The sequence below is a fragment of the Mustela nigripes genome, chromosome 4 (genome assembly GCF_022355385.1).
Source record: "Mustela nigripes isolate SB6536 chromosome 4, MUSNIG.SB6536, whole genome shotgun sequence".
In the NCBI taxonomy this organism is placed as follows: Eukaryota; Metazoa; Chordata; class Mammalia; order Carnivora; family Mustelidae; genus Mustela; species Mustela nigripes.
The window spans coordinates 102,456,653-102,473,145 of NC_081560.1; the positions used below are offsets into that span (position 1 = coordinate 102,456,653).

The 16,493-nt window shown below is 39.1% G+C and overlaps 1 pseudogene; it reads left to right on the forward strand.

Moving 5' to 3' along the window:
* The window catches only part of LOC132016374 (poly(rC)-binding protein 1-like), a 6,775-nt pseudogene extending 1,343 nt beyond the window's left edge, over window positions 1–5,432 (forward strand).
* Window positions 5,433–16,493: the final 11,061 nt, after the last annotated feature.

Here is a 16,493-nt window from a genome sequence, read left to right on the forward strand (position 1 = left end):
TGCCCCTGCGGATCACTACATTTGTATCTTTAGGGTAAATACCCAGTAGTGCAATTGCTGGGTCATAGGATAGCTCTATTTTCAACTTTTTGAGGAATCCCCATACTGTTTTCCAGAGTGGCTGCACCTTGCTTGCATTCCCACGAGCAGTGTAAGAGGGTTCCCCTTTCTCCACATCCTCACCAACACTTGTCATTTCCTGACTGGTTAATTTTAGCCATTCTGACTGGTGTGAGGTGGTATCTCACCTGTGGTTTTGATTTGTATTTCCCTGATGCCGAGTGCAGTGAAGCACTTTTTCATGAGTCTGTTGGCCATCTGGATGTCTTCTTTGCAGAAATATCTGTTCATCTGCCCACTTCTTGACTAGATTATTTATTCTTTGGGTGTTGAGTTTGATAAGTTCTTTATAGATTTTGGATACTAACCCTTTATCTGATATGTCATTTGCAAACATCTTCTCCCATTCTGTTGATTGTCTTTTGGTTTTGTTGACTGTATCCTTTGCTGTGCAAAAGCATTTGATCTTGATGAAGTCTCAATAGTTCATTTTTGCCTTGCTTCCTTTGCCTTTGGGGATGTTTCTAGGAAGAAGTTGCCACAGATGAGGTAAAAGAGGTTGCATCCTGAGTTTCTCCTCAAGAATTTTGATGGATTTCTCCCTCACATTGAGGTCTTTCATCCATTTTGAGTCTATTTTCATGTGTGATGTAAGGAAATGGTCCAGTTTCATTCTTCTGCATGTGGCTGTCCAATTTTCCCAACACCATTTGTTGAAGAGACTTGTCTTTTTTCCACTGGACATTCTTTCCTGCGTTGTTGAAGATTAGTTGACCATAGAGTTGAGGGTCTATTTCTGGGCTCTCTATTCTGTTCCATTGATCTATGTATCTGTTTTTGTGCTAGTACCATACCGTCTTGATGATTACAGCTTTAATAGAACTTGAAGTCTAGAATTGTGATGCCACCAACTTTGGCTTTCTTTTTCAACATTCCTCTGCTATTTCGGTTTTTTTCTGGTTCCATATAAATTTTAGGATTAATTGTTCCATTTCTTTGAAAAAAGTTGATGGTATTTTGATAGGGATTGCATTAAATGTGTAGATTGCTTTAGGTAGCATAGACATTTTCAAAATATTTGTTTTTCCAATCCATGAGCATAGAACGTTTTTCCATTTCTTTGGGTCTTCTTCAATTTCTTTAATGAGTACTCTATAGTTTTCTGAGTACAGAAACTTTGCCTCTTTGGTTAGATTTATTTCTAGGTAACTTATGGTTTTGGGATCAACTTCTTAATTTCCCTTTCTTCTGTCTTGTTGTTGGTATATAGAAATGCAACTCAAGGTGCCTGGGTGGCTCAGTGGGTTAAGCCTCTGCCTTCAGAACCTGGGCTTTTGGGATCGAGCCCTGCATCAGTCTCTCTGCTCAGCAGGGAGCCTGCTTCCCTTCCTCTCTCTTTGTCTGCCTCTCTGCCTTCTTGTGATCTCTGTCTGTCAAATAAATAAATAAACTTAAAAAAAAAAAAGAAATGCAACTGATTTCTGTGCACTGATTTTATATTCTGATGCTTTACTGAATTCCTGGATGAGTTCTAGCAGTTTTGGAGTGGAGTCTTTGGGTTTTCACACATAAAGTATCATATCATCTGCAAAGAGTGAGAGTTTGACTTCTTTTTTGCAGATTCAGATGACTTTTATTTGTTTTTGTTGTCTACTTGCTGAGCCTAGGACTTCTAGTACTATACTGAATAGCAGTGGTGATAGTGGACAGCACTACCGTCTTCCTGACCTTAGAAGAAAAGCTCTCAGTTTTTCCCCATTGAGAATGATATTTGCTGTGGGTTTTTCACAGATGGCTTTTATGATACTGAGTGATGTACCTTTATCCCTACATTGTGAAGAGTTTTGATCACAAAAGAATGCTCTACTTTTTCAAATGCTTTTTCAGTGTCTATTGAGAGTATCATATGGTTTTTATTCTTTCTTTTATTAATGTATTGTATCACAATGATTTGCGGATGTTGAACCAATCTTGCAGCCCAGGAATAAATCCCACTTGATCGTGGTGAATAATCCTTTTAATGTACTGTTGAATCTTATTGGCTAGTATTTTGGTGAAGATTTTTGCATCCATGTTCATCAGGGATATTGGTCTGTAATTCTCCTTTTTGATGGGGTCTTTGTCTGGTTTAGGGATCAAGGTAATGCTGGCCTCATAAAATGAGTTTGGAAGTTTTCTTTCCATTTCTATTTCTTGGAAAAGTTTCAGGAGAATAGGTATTAATTCTTCTTTAAATGTCCGGTAGAATTCCTTTGAGATTCCATCTGGTCCAGGACTCTTGGTTTTTTTTGGGGGGGGGGTGGGGTAGATTTTTGATTACTGCTTCAATCTCCTTACTGGTTGTGGGTCTGTTCAGGTTTTCCATTTCTTCCTGGTTCAGTTTTGGTAGTGTATATGTCTCTAGGAATGCATCCATTTATTCCAGATTGTCAAATTTGCTGGAATATGATTGCTCATAATATGTTTCTATAATTATTTGTATTTCTTTGGTGTTGGTTGTGATCTCTTCTCTTTCATTCCTGATTTTATTAATTTGGGTCATTTCTCTTTTCTATTTGCTAACTCTGGCCAGGGGCTTATCAATCTTATTAATTCTTTCAAAGAACCAGTTCCTAGTTTTGTTTATCTGTTCTACTGTTCTTTTGGCTTCTATTTCATTGATTTCTGCTCTGATCTTTATTATTTCTCTTCTCCCACTGGGGTTAACCTTTATTTGCTGTACTTTCTCCAGCTCCTTTAGGTGTAGGGTTAGGTTGTGTATTTGAGACCTTTCTTATTTCTTGAGGAAGGCTTGTATTGTTATATGCTTTCCTCTCAGGACCACCTTTGCTGCATCCCAAAGATTATGAGAAGTTGTGTTTTCATTTTCATTTGTTTCCATGAATTTTTAAAATTCTTTAATTTCTGGTTGACTCATTCATTCTATAATGGTCATTAGCCTCCATGTATTTGAGTTCTTTCTAAAGTTCCTCTTGTGGTTGAGTTCTAGTTTCAAAGCATTGTGGTCTGAAAATATGCACGGAATGATCCCAATCTTTTGATACTGGCCAAGACTGGATTTGTGACCCAGGATATGATCTATTCTGGAGAATGTTCCATGTGAACTAAGGAATGTGTATTCTGTTGTGTTGGGATGGAATGTTCTGAATATATCTGTGATGCCCATCTGGCCCAGTGTGCCATTTAAAATCTTTATTTCCTTTTTAATCTTTTGCTTAGGTGATCTGTCCATTTTCATGAGGGGGGGGTCTTAAAGTCCCTTACTATCATTGTATTATTGTTGATGTGTTTCTTTGATTTTTGTTATTAGTTGATTTATATGGTTGGCTACTCCCATGTTAGGGGTATAGATATTTAAAATTGTTAGTTCTTCTTGTTGGACAGACCCTTTAAATATGATATGGTGTCCTTCCTCATCTCTTATTATAGTATTTGGCTTAAAATCTAGTTTGTCTTATTTAAGGATTGGCACCCTACCTTTCTTTTGATGTCCATTAGCATGGTAAATTATTTTCCACCCCTTTCTTTAAATCTGGAGGTGTCCGTGGGTCTAAAATGAGTTTCTTGTAGACAATGTATCAATGGGTCTTGGGTTTTTTTTTTTTTTTTAAATCCATTCTGATATGTGTCTTTTTATTGGGACATTTAGCCCATTTATGTTCAGGGTAACTATTGAAAGAGATGAATTTAGGGCCATTGTATTGCCTGTAAGGCGACTGTTACTGTATATTGTCTCTGTTCCCAAAAGTCTATGCAATCTATGTTTCTTTTAGTCTCTCTCTTTGCTTAAAGGGTCCCTTTCAATATTTCCTGTAGGGATGGTTTGGTGTTTGCAAATTCATTTAGTTTTTGTTTGTCCTGAAAGCCTTCTATTTCTCCTTTTATTTTCAATGACAGCCTAGCTAGTATTCTTGGTTGCATATTTTTCTCACTTAGTGCTCTGAATGCATCATGCCAGTTCTTTCTGGCCTACCAGGTCTCTATAGTTAGGTCTGCTGCAAATCCAATATTCCTACCATTGTAGGTTACAGACCTCTTGTACGGAGATGCTTTCAGGATTGTATCTTTGTCTCTGAGACTTACAAGTTTTACTATTAGTTGACGGGGTGTTGACCTATTTTTATTGATTTTGAGGGGAGTTGTCTGTGCATCTTGGATTTTGATGCCTGTTTTCTTCTCAAATTAGGTAAGTTCTCTGCTATAATTTGCTCCAGTATTCCTTCTGCCCCTCTCTTTCTTTTTCTGGGATTTCAATTATTCTATATTGTTTCATCTTATGGTATCATTTATCTCCTGAATTCTCCCCCCGTGATTCAGTAGTTGCTTATCTCTCTTTTTCTCAGCTTCTTTATCTTCATCATTTGGTTTTCCATACCACTTATTCTCTACTCTGCCTCATTTATCCTAGCAATAGGAGCCTCCATTTTTTATTGCATCTCATTAATAGCTTTTTTGATTTCAAGTTGGTTAGATTTTAGTTATTTTATTTCTCCAGAAAACAGTTCTCTAGTATCTTCTGTGGTTTTTTTGAAGCCCAGCTAGCATCTTTCTAATAGTCATTCTGAACTCCAGTTCTGACATAGTTCTAGTGTCCATATTGATTAGGTCCCAAGCAATTGATACTTCCTCTTGTTCTTTTTTGGAGAGTGAGTTTTTATGCCTTGTCATTTTGTCCAGAGAAGAATAAATGAATGAGAGAACAAGATGTTAAAATGGTTTAACGATGACTCCAGAAAAATATACACTAACAAAATCAGAAGAGACCTGAAACAGGGTGTGGGGAGAAGAAAGGGGGAAAGAAAAAGTATGATTAGACTGGTGAATAAAGAGGCAAGGGAGAGTCATGACCATTCCGTACCAGCCCATGTCGGCCAGCTCTCCAGTCATCTGCCCGGGCGGCCAAGATCGGTGCAGCGACGCTGCGGGCTACCCCCATGCCACCCATGACCTGGAGGGACCACCTCTAGATGCCTACTCGATTCAAGGACAACACACCATTTCTCCGCTCCATCTGGCCAAGCTGAACCAGGTGGCAAGACAACAGTCTCACTTTGCCATGATGCACGGTGGGACCGGATTCGCCGGAATTGACTCCAGCTCTCCAGAGGTGAAAGGCAAGTTTGGATGCATCTACTCAAACCACCTATGAACTCACCATTCCAAATAACTTAATTGACTGCATAATTGGGTGCCAAGGCGCCAACATTAATGAGATCTGCCAGATGTCCAGGGCCCAGATCAAAATTGCCAATCCCGTGGAAGGCTCCTCTGGTAGGCAGGTTATTATCACTGGTTCTGCTGCCAGTATTAGTCTGGCCTAGTGTCTAATCAATGCCAGGCTTTCCTCCGAGAAGGGCATGGGGTGCAGCTAGAACAGTGCAGCTAGAAAACCCCTTTCTGCTGTTTTCCCATGATCCAACTGTGTAATTTCTGTTCAGTGATTCCAGGTTTTAAATAATTTGTAAGTGTTCAGTTTCTACACAACTTTATCATCCGTTAAGAATTTAAAAATCACATTCTCTGTTCAGCTGTTGATGCTGGGATCCATATTTAGTTTTATAAGCTTTTTCCTGTTTTTAGTTTTGTTTGGGTTTTTGGCTCATGAATTTTATTTCTGTTTGTCGATAAGAAATGTAAGAGTGGAATGTTAATAAATTTCAGTTTAGTTCTGTAAAAATTAAAAAATGGATTGGTTAAAAAATGCTTCATATTTGAAAAAGCTGGGACTACTATCTTAAACTCTTTGTTGGTGGTTTTTTTCCCCTTCCCTTTTAGTATTAGGCCTTTGTAGGAAGAAGGGTGGGCCCATCCTTGGTGTTCTCTAGCCATTTTCACCTATTGGTAAGATTCCATTCCCTTTCTGTCCCAACAAAGGAACACGGCAGGCTGGGCCTGCTTTGGGGTATTAAAAAAAACAAAAAACAACAACAACAACAAAAAAAAAAACATGGTGAAAGGTGAAGGACTGTAAAGATGAAAATTTAAAAAAGGAATTGAGAAGATAAGAAGTTGGTTGAAAAAGAAAATAAAAAGGAGAGAAGGTGAACAGGCTGGAGACTAGAATAAAGCCGAAAGCTAGATTTATGGTACATTTTGGTTTGTTAGAGGAAACTGTATCCCAGAATTTTAAAGAAAGAATAACTTATATGTATACAAAAAGTAAGTTTAAATACAATGAAGGGATAGAATAGATTTTGAAATAGGTATTGATAAGATAAAATAGTTAAAATAGGAAATAGGAAAAATTAAAAAAATAGAACAAGTAAAAAATAATGAAAAATTTAAAAATTTAACTGTGAAAGACTAAAGAATGATGGGGAAAAAAGCTGCGAATTCTATGTGCTGTATTCCCCTAGCTTTGAAGTTTTGCAGTTCTCATTGATCAGTAAACTTGGTCTTGGCTGCATGTTCTTGCTGATCTTCTGGGGGAGGGGCTGTTGCAGGGATTCTCAAATGCCTTTGCCAGAGGCGGAATTGCAATGCCTTTGCTAGGGGCCAGGCTAAGTAATCTGCATGGTTTTGGTCTCTGGAGCTTTTGTTCCCTGAATGCTTTCCATAGAGCTTTGGAGGATGGCAATGAAGATGGTGGCCTCCCAATCTCCGGCCCAGAGGAGCTGAAATCTTGGGGCCCAATCCTCATTGTGCCCTCAGAGAAAAGCAGTCAATCCCTCCCGTCTCCCTGGTCTTTGGCCGCACTCTGAGCTCACCCAGCCTGTTACCATGCATTTCTATTTCTGGTGCATGCCCCGGTTTGGAGTCTCCAAACCCAACAGATTCCTGCCACATTGCTTCTCCCAGAGGAAGAAGGTGAGTCTCCTGGACCTGCCACTTGTGGGGTCCCTGCTCAAAGAATAGTGGTCCAACTGTGTCTTGAATCACGGTTTAAGGTAACCCCAAGCTGAGAGTTCACTCCTTGGTTCTGTCTCCACAGCCAGCTTCCCTGCTCTGATACCTGGGAGCTCTGCCACTTCAGACACCCCTGGTCTTTCTGTGACATGAAGGGTCCTGAGACCGTACTGTTGCCATGAGGAGTCCACCCTCCCCTTAGCCACTGGAGCAACGTCCCTTCTTGGAGCAAACTTTTAGAAGTTCCAATTTTGTGCTCTGCTGCTCTCTCACTTGCCAGGAGCCTGCCCCACCCCCGCAGTCTATCTTCCCATATATTGCCTCAGATTCACTTCTCAACACGTCCTACCTTCCAGAAAGTGGTTGTGTTTCTGTTCATAGAATTGCTGCTCTTCTTCTCTTCAAACTTCTGTTGAGTTTGTAGGTGTTCAGAATGGTTTGATAACTACTTAGCTGAATTCCTGGGACCAGATAAAATTTAGGTCTCATACTCCCCTGCCATCTTGTTCCTCTCCCCACTACTTTTTTTCTATCCTTTTGCATTTGTTATGTAGTACACTAGGATTTCTTCCCATGATCTTTCAGATGTCTATTTTCCCTAAAGTCAACAGTTATCTTTAAAAAATTTTTGTTTGGTTTAATACAATGTGTCATTTGCACACAACTCAACTCTCACAATTAACCAAATCACCTGTAAACAGATTAGACACACATTTCCCACTTTTTGGAGCCCTCTTTCTTGGAAGCCTCAGACCTGTTTTAGAATGTGCTGATTACCCTCCCGGTCCACTCCTGTCATTGAAAGTTTAGGACCTTCTTTCACCATCATCTTGTGAATTTCTTTTGCTTCTTTCTTAAGTTAGAAACTGTTTCATGGATTCAATTTCTGCCTAGCTTTTGACAATCCTCATTGATTTTGAGATAAAAGGGGAGATGATTGAATTTGCCCCTAGAGATTCACTCTCCATACTTTTCTACTCTACTTTGGCCCTAGGAGGCTACTTTCATGCACTGCATCAACTTCTTGCCCTCTGGTTTCTAAATGGTATATGCTAGTGGGAAGCATGAGCAGGAGCTCAGAGGGGAATAATGTCAAAGCTGGCTTCCTTTCTTCCTAATCTCCATTGGTTGCCTATGTTCCTTTACTGAAGTTCATAAGCTCCTCTCCACAGCCTTTACCAAAGTTAAAGCTATTCTTTTGGAGTTCTAGTAAACACTGCCTCCCATGGTCATTAGGGCAAAGGGGCTGGTAACTGTTCTGTATCATTTTTAGGATAGGAATGCTTCACTACATCTAGCTGCATGCCTGCCTGAGACATGATTTCACTACTTTTCAGTGTTCCTGCTGGCAAACTGATGGATGATATAGGCTTTACTGGTTTCCTGAGAAAGTGTGCATGGGAAGTAAACATTTTACATACTGAATGTTTAAAATATTTTATCCTACCCTCACAGTAGAATAATAGTTTGATTTTTACATAATTCTGGGTTTCAGTTTTTCTTCAGAATATTGAAAACTTATTTCACTGTTTTCTTGGTTTCAATATTTCTTTTAGGAGGTAAATTCTTAAGATCTCCATCCTCCATGTATAGAAATTTCATAATGTGAGGTATTGCTGTCAATCTTCATTTTTTTGGATGGTGACTTTCAATTGCAGAATTAGAATTTTAATTCTGAAAATTTTAAATTCTCTGTTTACTCTGGATTTTATTTTATTTTTATCTTTGCTCTGTTATTTTTCATGTTGTCCTTCCACTCAATTTTCTGGTAGGTTGCCTCATTTATCTTCCAAGCATTTCATTTCTGTTATCATGATTTTAATTTCCAAGAGCTCTTTCTGATGCTCTCCATGAGCTCTTTCCGATTTTGTCACTATTCTTTTTCATAGCATCCAGTTCTTGTCTCATGGATGCGATATAGTTTCTTGTCTTTCTGAGAATAGTAGGTTTTTAAAACACTCATTATCTTGCATTATCTGTTTTTTCCAAGTTGTTTTTATTTCTGCTTTTGGAGGACTCTGTCTTTCCTGCTTGAGACCTTTGTGCTCTAGTGATCTTGAACATGACAGCTAGTTGTTAATCCTAAGTATGGAACACTATGTTGTTGATTGGAAGCTCTAATCACATGGCTGGAATTTGTTGACTGGGAGTTTTCCTGTAGAATTGACTAGTCTTGCCACTTCTCTGAAAGTCTCCCTAGGTTCTTTTGTTATTTCGTTAAGATTCTATAAAGAATAACTTGTAAACATGCTATCTTCTGTGTCTTACTCTTTTTTCTGTGTTCATGTTTTCCATTTCCATTTCTCTTTATGTTGCATACCAAGTAAATTTATACAGTTCAGATAAGTTTACTATTGTTTCAGTTTTTAATCCACTGAGTGTTTTTTCTTTCAATAAAATAATTATATCTAGTTCCAAAAGATTTAAAGAAGTCTGCCTGATCATTTTCTTAGTTTTGTATTCCTTACTAGCTTTATAGTCTGTATTCATTTTGAAATATTTCATAAATTTTGATTTTGCATTCTGAATTTTATAATTTTAAGATTAGTGGTCCTTGAGGGGCTCTGATTTTTGTCCTTTCTTTGCTTACTTTTCCTTGAATGTATGGAAATTTATTACTGAATTTTGGTTGAACATGAGCTGTGGAAACATTGGGGATAATTTTCTTCAGAAAACAGGTGAGTTTTACACAAACAACCTGTTAACATTTTAATTACAGTTTGTGAGCTTAGATTTCCCAGAATGCAGGTTGCGTTGTATTTGAAGTCTAGATCTGTAGGAGAGCAGACTTATGATTGTAAATTTATAGTGAGAATCATTATTATTTTATCTCATTTGCAGCAGAAGGAAAAAGACATGTTTCTTTGTAGGCAACTTTGTCAGTCAGAATAGGGTAATTAATACTGGGTACCAAACAACTCCAACAAACAGCTACCAGTGACTTACACCACACTCTCAGTGACTTAAACTATAAAAGTGTTTTTTTGTTTTTGTTTTTTGTTTTTTTTAATGTAAAGTCTGATATGGATTCAAGAAGCTCTTCAGGGGGAATTGTCTTCCATACAATGGCTTAGATCATATACTACTTCAATTCTGTAGTATTTCCAACTTAATATGATGCATTAGAATTAATGCTTTAGAATTTACCACAGCAGAGGAAGAGAGTTTGTGGAATTAAGCGCGAGAGTTTTACGTGAAAATGACATGTGTCACTTTCACTCCTAGACTATTGGCCTAAGCTGTTTTCAACCACCAACAAGAGACCAAGGGAAACTTGGTCCAACACAGGGAGGAGAGCTAGAAGTATTTGTGAGTACCAGTAATAACTGTCACACAGTCCTTTAACTGGCACTGCATTCTTTTTCATCTCTTTTGATTGTTCTAGCTTAATGCTGAGGGCTGAGGTCTCGGATTTAGCTCCCTGACCCTGTATAGGCCTATAGCTTAATCTCCTGTTTGTGGCATGCAAATGTTAATCCCCTAAATTCTATGTTGTTCGTATCAGTATTTGGCCCAGGGCTGCTTTTGGTTTTATATTCATTTATTGCTCACTCCTTTGTGTTTCGATTCACTACTTTTTTTCTTTGGGGATTGGGGATTGAGGGAAATCTTTGGGGAGTTCCTTTATCTTCCTGCTAGCTCCACAATTAATTTAAAAATATGCTCATGGTTATTTATCCAGAATGTATTTGAGTTTTGTCAGGGGCACTTTTGAGAATATCTACTTTGTATTACTTCAAGAAGCAGTTCAAAAAAATTATTTCCAACTGAAAAATGACAAAAGCATTTGAGACCAGTAGCAGGTTTCTAATTTTGTAAGTTAATGAGGACCCTGACATTGCTCTCTGGTTATACATAACGTGCTGTTGGAGTAATTGGGTTTCTCTTAGATTGACTTTTGTATCATGTAGTATTATGTTCTATGTTTAGTTTTAATGTGATATATTTTTTTATTGAGTATAAAAATACAGTCATGACAAAGCACTTATAAGGAGCTGGGAAGAACATGTCATTCTACACGTGCAATCTTTAGGTTTTGGAACTGTCTTGTAAAAACAAACAAACAAACAAACAAACAAAAAAACTCGTCAAAAAATCAAAGATCAACTTGTATCGGAGAAACTTAAAATCAAGGAGCCAATATTTACATGTTCAATAAAGCTTTGATTTTGCTAATACTGCTTCCACTGCTCAGCTGGGACAAAATAGATTCACAGGGGAATCGGATAGAGGTCTTTCTGTGGCAGACTCAGGTCACCCACTGGCTCTTCCTTCGTCAAAGCAGAACCCATGTTCTCACCCACATCTCTCGACTTTGATGGTAGCCACTCTTTCTCCATTCTGTGTCAGTTATTGTCCCCTTCTCCCAATCCTGCCCCAGGATGGAGACAGCACATTCTCTGGCACTTCTTTTCGTTTCCGCTCCCATATGAGAGTTCATGTGTCCTTTCTCATATAAATGGCTTTATGGAGGGAAGAGAAATGTAAGTAGACATAGAGACATTCAAAAAACTTTATAATCCAACGTTCTGATTGTTTTGGTCACTGACATCCTTTCTGAGCAGGGAATTGTGTTCTAGAGAGTTCTCTCTGTCCATCTGTTAGGGAAGCACTTACCAATGTAGCTTTCCTTTGGACGTGATATAATCTTTCTCCCTGGAATATCCCCCGCTTCCTGGAAAGTGTGCCCAAAGCTGCCAGCAAAGTTTAGGTGATATATTCACATTTCTGAAGGTCAGAAAATTAATTGGGAGTCATATCCATTCCACAGGAGCTCTTTCCCTTAAATAGTTTTTTTGGGGGGGCCCGGGGCAGGGAGCGAGGGAGATGTTTGGAAAGCCCAAAGGCATAGCACTAAAAAACAGGACAAGTTACCTCAGGCTCTGAATGGGGCTTAGAAATTGACCATACACACAAGCAAAAAATAAGGAAAACATCTGGGAAATACTGCAACATGGGGAATTGATAATTAGCAGCCTATATCTTGAATAATTATTTAACAAATATAAAGGCAACGTGATTTGCCAGTCTTAGCACCATATCAGGCCATAAGAACACAAAAGTAAATATATACATGGTCACTGCTCATGGAGATTATACCCTCACAAGTAAGACAAAGGTTAAACCAGTTATTTAAGTACATGGTTAATGAGAGTAGTTTAAGTAGTAGGAATAAACACCACTATCTTTTCCTCTCCTGTGCCTTTTGTGGTCCTCAGATTTTCATTTGTTTATTGAAATCTTTTCCAGTCTCACGGGGGGTTTTCCTTTCTAAATGGTGTGATTGCTTTGATAGAATTCAAGGTCATGTTTGGTGCATGTATTTATGTAATAAATATGTAACAGCCCTGTACCTAGTATTACTTCAATCCTGTCCCATACCAGAGATGTCTATCCCTGTGTCCCTAAGGGAAAAATATACATGCAGGAAAATGACTAACAAGTGGAACAAGAAGAAAATTTGTTTTTTAGCTGGGACTTTGGCCCCAAGCCAGAGTGTATAACTTCACAAAACTGACCTGAACCACATATCTTGTCACCCTCCTGGGCATAAAACTATGCAACTTGGGGGAAATGTCTGGGTATTGATTGCATCACAGTCAAAACACCCTGATTCAAAAAACCCTTGAAAAATAATGTAAGCTTCTGCTGAAGGTTCTAAAAGACATAGGAAAAGGTTGAATTACCTCAACTCATGCAGTGTCCTAAGATTCCTCACCTCTCTATCTCACTCCAGTTCTTTATAGTGGGTAAGCAGCCCTATTCTTGCTTCTCCCTCTTCTCATTTATTTCTAACCCTTTAGAACTATGAAGCCTGACTGCAATGGCCCAAGTCCTCCCTCCTTTTCCTCCTTTTCCTCTCTGCCCATCTAGATGAACTCTTTTGCCCTTCTTTGTATAAACCCATTTAGCAATTTAACATTTCTCTGTCAGCATGGCTCAGGTAATATTGGTCTGGTGCCCCTGCCAGGCTTTTCCACAATCTCTTTGCAAAGTCAGGCTTAGTCTTCCAGCTATTGGCTCTTGCATAAGATCTAGGAGACAAATGAGAAGGATGGGCTGCTATTCTGGAAGAACAGTGGTAGCTGCAGGTAGTTGGATAAGCAGAGGCAAGTTCTTGGCAACCACACACTTTGACAGCTGAACTCACTGGTGGTCACTTGCCCAGTAATTGCTGAGATTTGCTACAGCTTTCTGGGCCAGGCCCAGCAGCCCTGAACCTAATCTTTGCTCTCCCAGCCCCTCTGGTGGAAGTGAAACCTTAGTTCTCTCTATGAAAGCTCTCCTTACTTGAAATTTCTGGAGTGAGGCGCTGTGACATCTGGTTTACGTGGACAGTCCCATTTATATCCTCGATACTCACTAAAATTAATGTCTCTGTTTGCTCTTAAAGTGTTCCAGAGCGAGTAATAATTATGTGATGGCTTTGCCTAGCAAGGTTCCTGTTTCTCTGATGGAATCCTGTCCACTGCACCAGCCTTGTATAATTCTCTCTTGCCATTGACTTGAGATATGACAAAGAGGCTAGTCCTATGGAGGGCAAGTCTGTGGATGCTTCCTTATGGTCTCTATCATACTTCAAATGAGGTATCCCCAAATGGAAACCTGAAGCATCCTCTGGGTACAGCCCACTTTTGCCTCTGGCCCTGGGTCTTTCCTGGGTGCAACAGGGGCCACCCCTCAAAGAAATGCCACAGAGCCTTTTTATCAGAGAAAGAGAGAGCCCACACCCATGTATGCTTGAAAACTGCGGTGTTCCTTCTACTGCTAGAAAACAAGGCTCAGTGACAGGTCTTTGAACTTGAGATCAGATCAGATCTCCCTTTTGTAGAGAGGAATGAGTTAGATGAATGAGATGGTCTTCCCTCAAGTATAGTTTCATGTGGAACTGTTTCCCTCTTTGCTCACAAGCAATGAAATAGCAGCAGGATACTCCTGTTTGGCACAATAATTTCAGTGTTGAATGATGTGCTCTAGATGCTATGTGCTACGAAGCTCCTCATTTGTAAGCAAGGAAGAGAAAATTAAGGGACCGTCCTCACAGCTACTCTTAATCTTCAAGACCTCTTTGAACTAGATTTTAGGGAGAGACAAAGAGAGAAGGAAGACACTGAAAAATAACACCAAAGGAAAAACATGGCTTCATTGTGAAGCCAGGGCACCACAGCTGGCCCAGTGGGGTTCTCTGGAGAGCCCTTGGCCTCAGGAGTCACAGCTGGTCTGCATGCTAGATGACAAGAAGAGGGTCTTGGCTCTGTAGCAGATATATGTGTACAAGATAGGTTTTCCCCTTGGACCCCCAAATGCTTCATTCATAGTAAATGAGCACTTTGCCATTCTCCTGAGCTTATCCTCCACAACCTCTGCTTCCAAGTCTTGAAACATAGAGACCAAATGAATATGAGTATTAGAGGCTGTGGAGTGTGTCTACTGAAATAGCACTATTTCATTTCCTCAACAAGAGAACAGCATTTAATGGGAAAAACAGAAATGACAAGGAAAACAATGATTATAAAAGGAAGGCAGCAGAAGGAACATTCTCGGATGTGCAGTAAGAGAGCCTTCCCTTGTTTGGAACAATGGGAACCTGGTCGAGGATAGGATTTGTCATAAAGAGCGATACCGTCATTTTTTCTTTACACAGAGCTGTATGTTCCTGTCACTTTTGGGAACAGTAGTACTGAAAGGTTCATATTTCCCCACCACAGAAGGAAAATAACTTTTGTATGTTGCTGTTTTTAATTCTCAGTTAATTCTGAGTCTACTCAGTTCAGATTGAGGGGAAGCTGGGAAGTGAGCTAAATCAGCACCAAGGCTAGTTTGGGTAACTCAGGGTCTCAGTCTTGACTGTCTTTCATTAACTGGGTATTGCACGTTAAACCACAGCATATCCCTCATACGCTTTGAAATATTTATTGTGACGGTTGCATAGTTATACTAAATATCATTGGCTTATCAAAAATATTTATCGCGATGGTTGCATAGTTATACTAAATATCATTGGTTTATACACTTTGAATAGGTGGACTATACAGTATCTGAATACTGAGTTATATCTCAATAAGATTGTGATAAAAATCAACAGCTTTATTGAGTGCCCAATATATGGCCAGCAGGTTTCATTCACGTGTCTCACATTTGTGAGAAAAATTTAAATTCCTGAAAAAGCTGTGTGATATTTATCCCCATTTCTCAGATGAGGAAATGGAAGTAAAGTGGGGTTAAGCAAATTTCCCAGTCACCAGGTCGTAAACTGGGAAGCTGATATTTGAACCCACATCTGTTTGAAATGAAATCCTGTGCCTTTTATCACTCTGTACTCATGCCTCCCATTAAGGCCATTTGTGAAAGTCAATACAAGATTCAAATTCAGTGACCAAGTCATCAGATTACTGTGGTTGTGTGTGTGTGTGTGTGTGTGTGTGTGTTTAACCACCTAGCCAGACAGTCATAAAAAAGGAGTTGCTCTTTAGCTTATGATCTTGGCCAGGGTTTGGATGCACATTGTGAAGTAGTTGCCTTACTTGGGGGAGTCCTTCCATCTTCAGCAAGAAACAAGCACTTTTTATAAAGGGTGACTCACTTAAATTCCCTCTCGTAGAGTAAAGATAGAGGCAATAGGTTCTAAGTTAGCCTGTCTGGAAAAAGTGGTAGAAGACTGATCTTTAAAAACCAAAGCTCTTCTCTTTAGGGACAGATATAGTTAGTGGCTAGTGGTAACTACCAAGAATCAAAGCAAACTGAACTACGAGTCAGGGGCATCCCAGGCAAAAGAAGAGCATGTGCAAAGACCCAGGCATGTAAAGGTAGGTACTTGGTCGTGTGTTGAGTGTGGAAACACAGCCCAGATGAACCAGAATGTCCTCAGTGGGCTCTAACATGCTTACAGTTGGGCTTGGAGGTTTGGGATTCTGGGCAGGTGTAGTGGGACATGAGCCCGAAAAGGAAAGCTTGAACAGGATTAAGAAAAGCCTTGTATATGCACAACCTATTTGGGAGATTCATTTGAGGTAACAGAGAGCAATTGGAACTTTTTATTTTTCTTTTAAAAATTTTTATTGTGGCCAAATACACAGAAAATAAATGTACCACTTTAATGACTTTTAAGTGGTCAATGAATAACATTAAATACAGTCATAATGTTTTGAAACCATCACCACTGTCTGTATGCAGGGCTCCTTTAATCTTGTAAAACTGAAACTCCACATCCTTTAAACACTAACTGCCATTTTGAATGTCTCCCCAGTCCCTGGCAACCACAATTCTACTTTCTGTCTCCATGATTTTGACTATTCTCAGTACCTCATGTAAGTGAAATCATACAATATTCATCTTTTCATGACTGGCTTATTTCACTTGGCATAAAGTCCTCAGGATGTTTCAGCAAATGTCAAAATTTCCTCAATTTTTTAAAGGCTGACTCATATTTACTTCATCATATGTAGATGCCGTGTTTTGCTTAGCCATTCATCCATTGATGGACACTTGGGTTGCTTCCATGCTTTAGCTATTGTGAATAATACTGCTGTAAACAGGTATTCAAAGATGTCTTTGGGACTCTGCTTTTAATTATTTTGGGTATATAC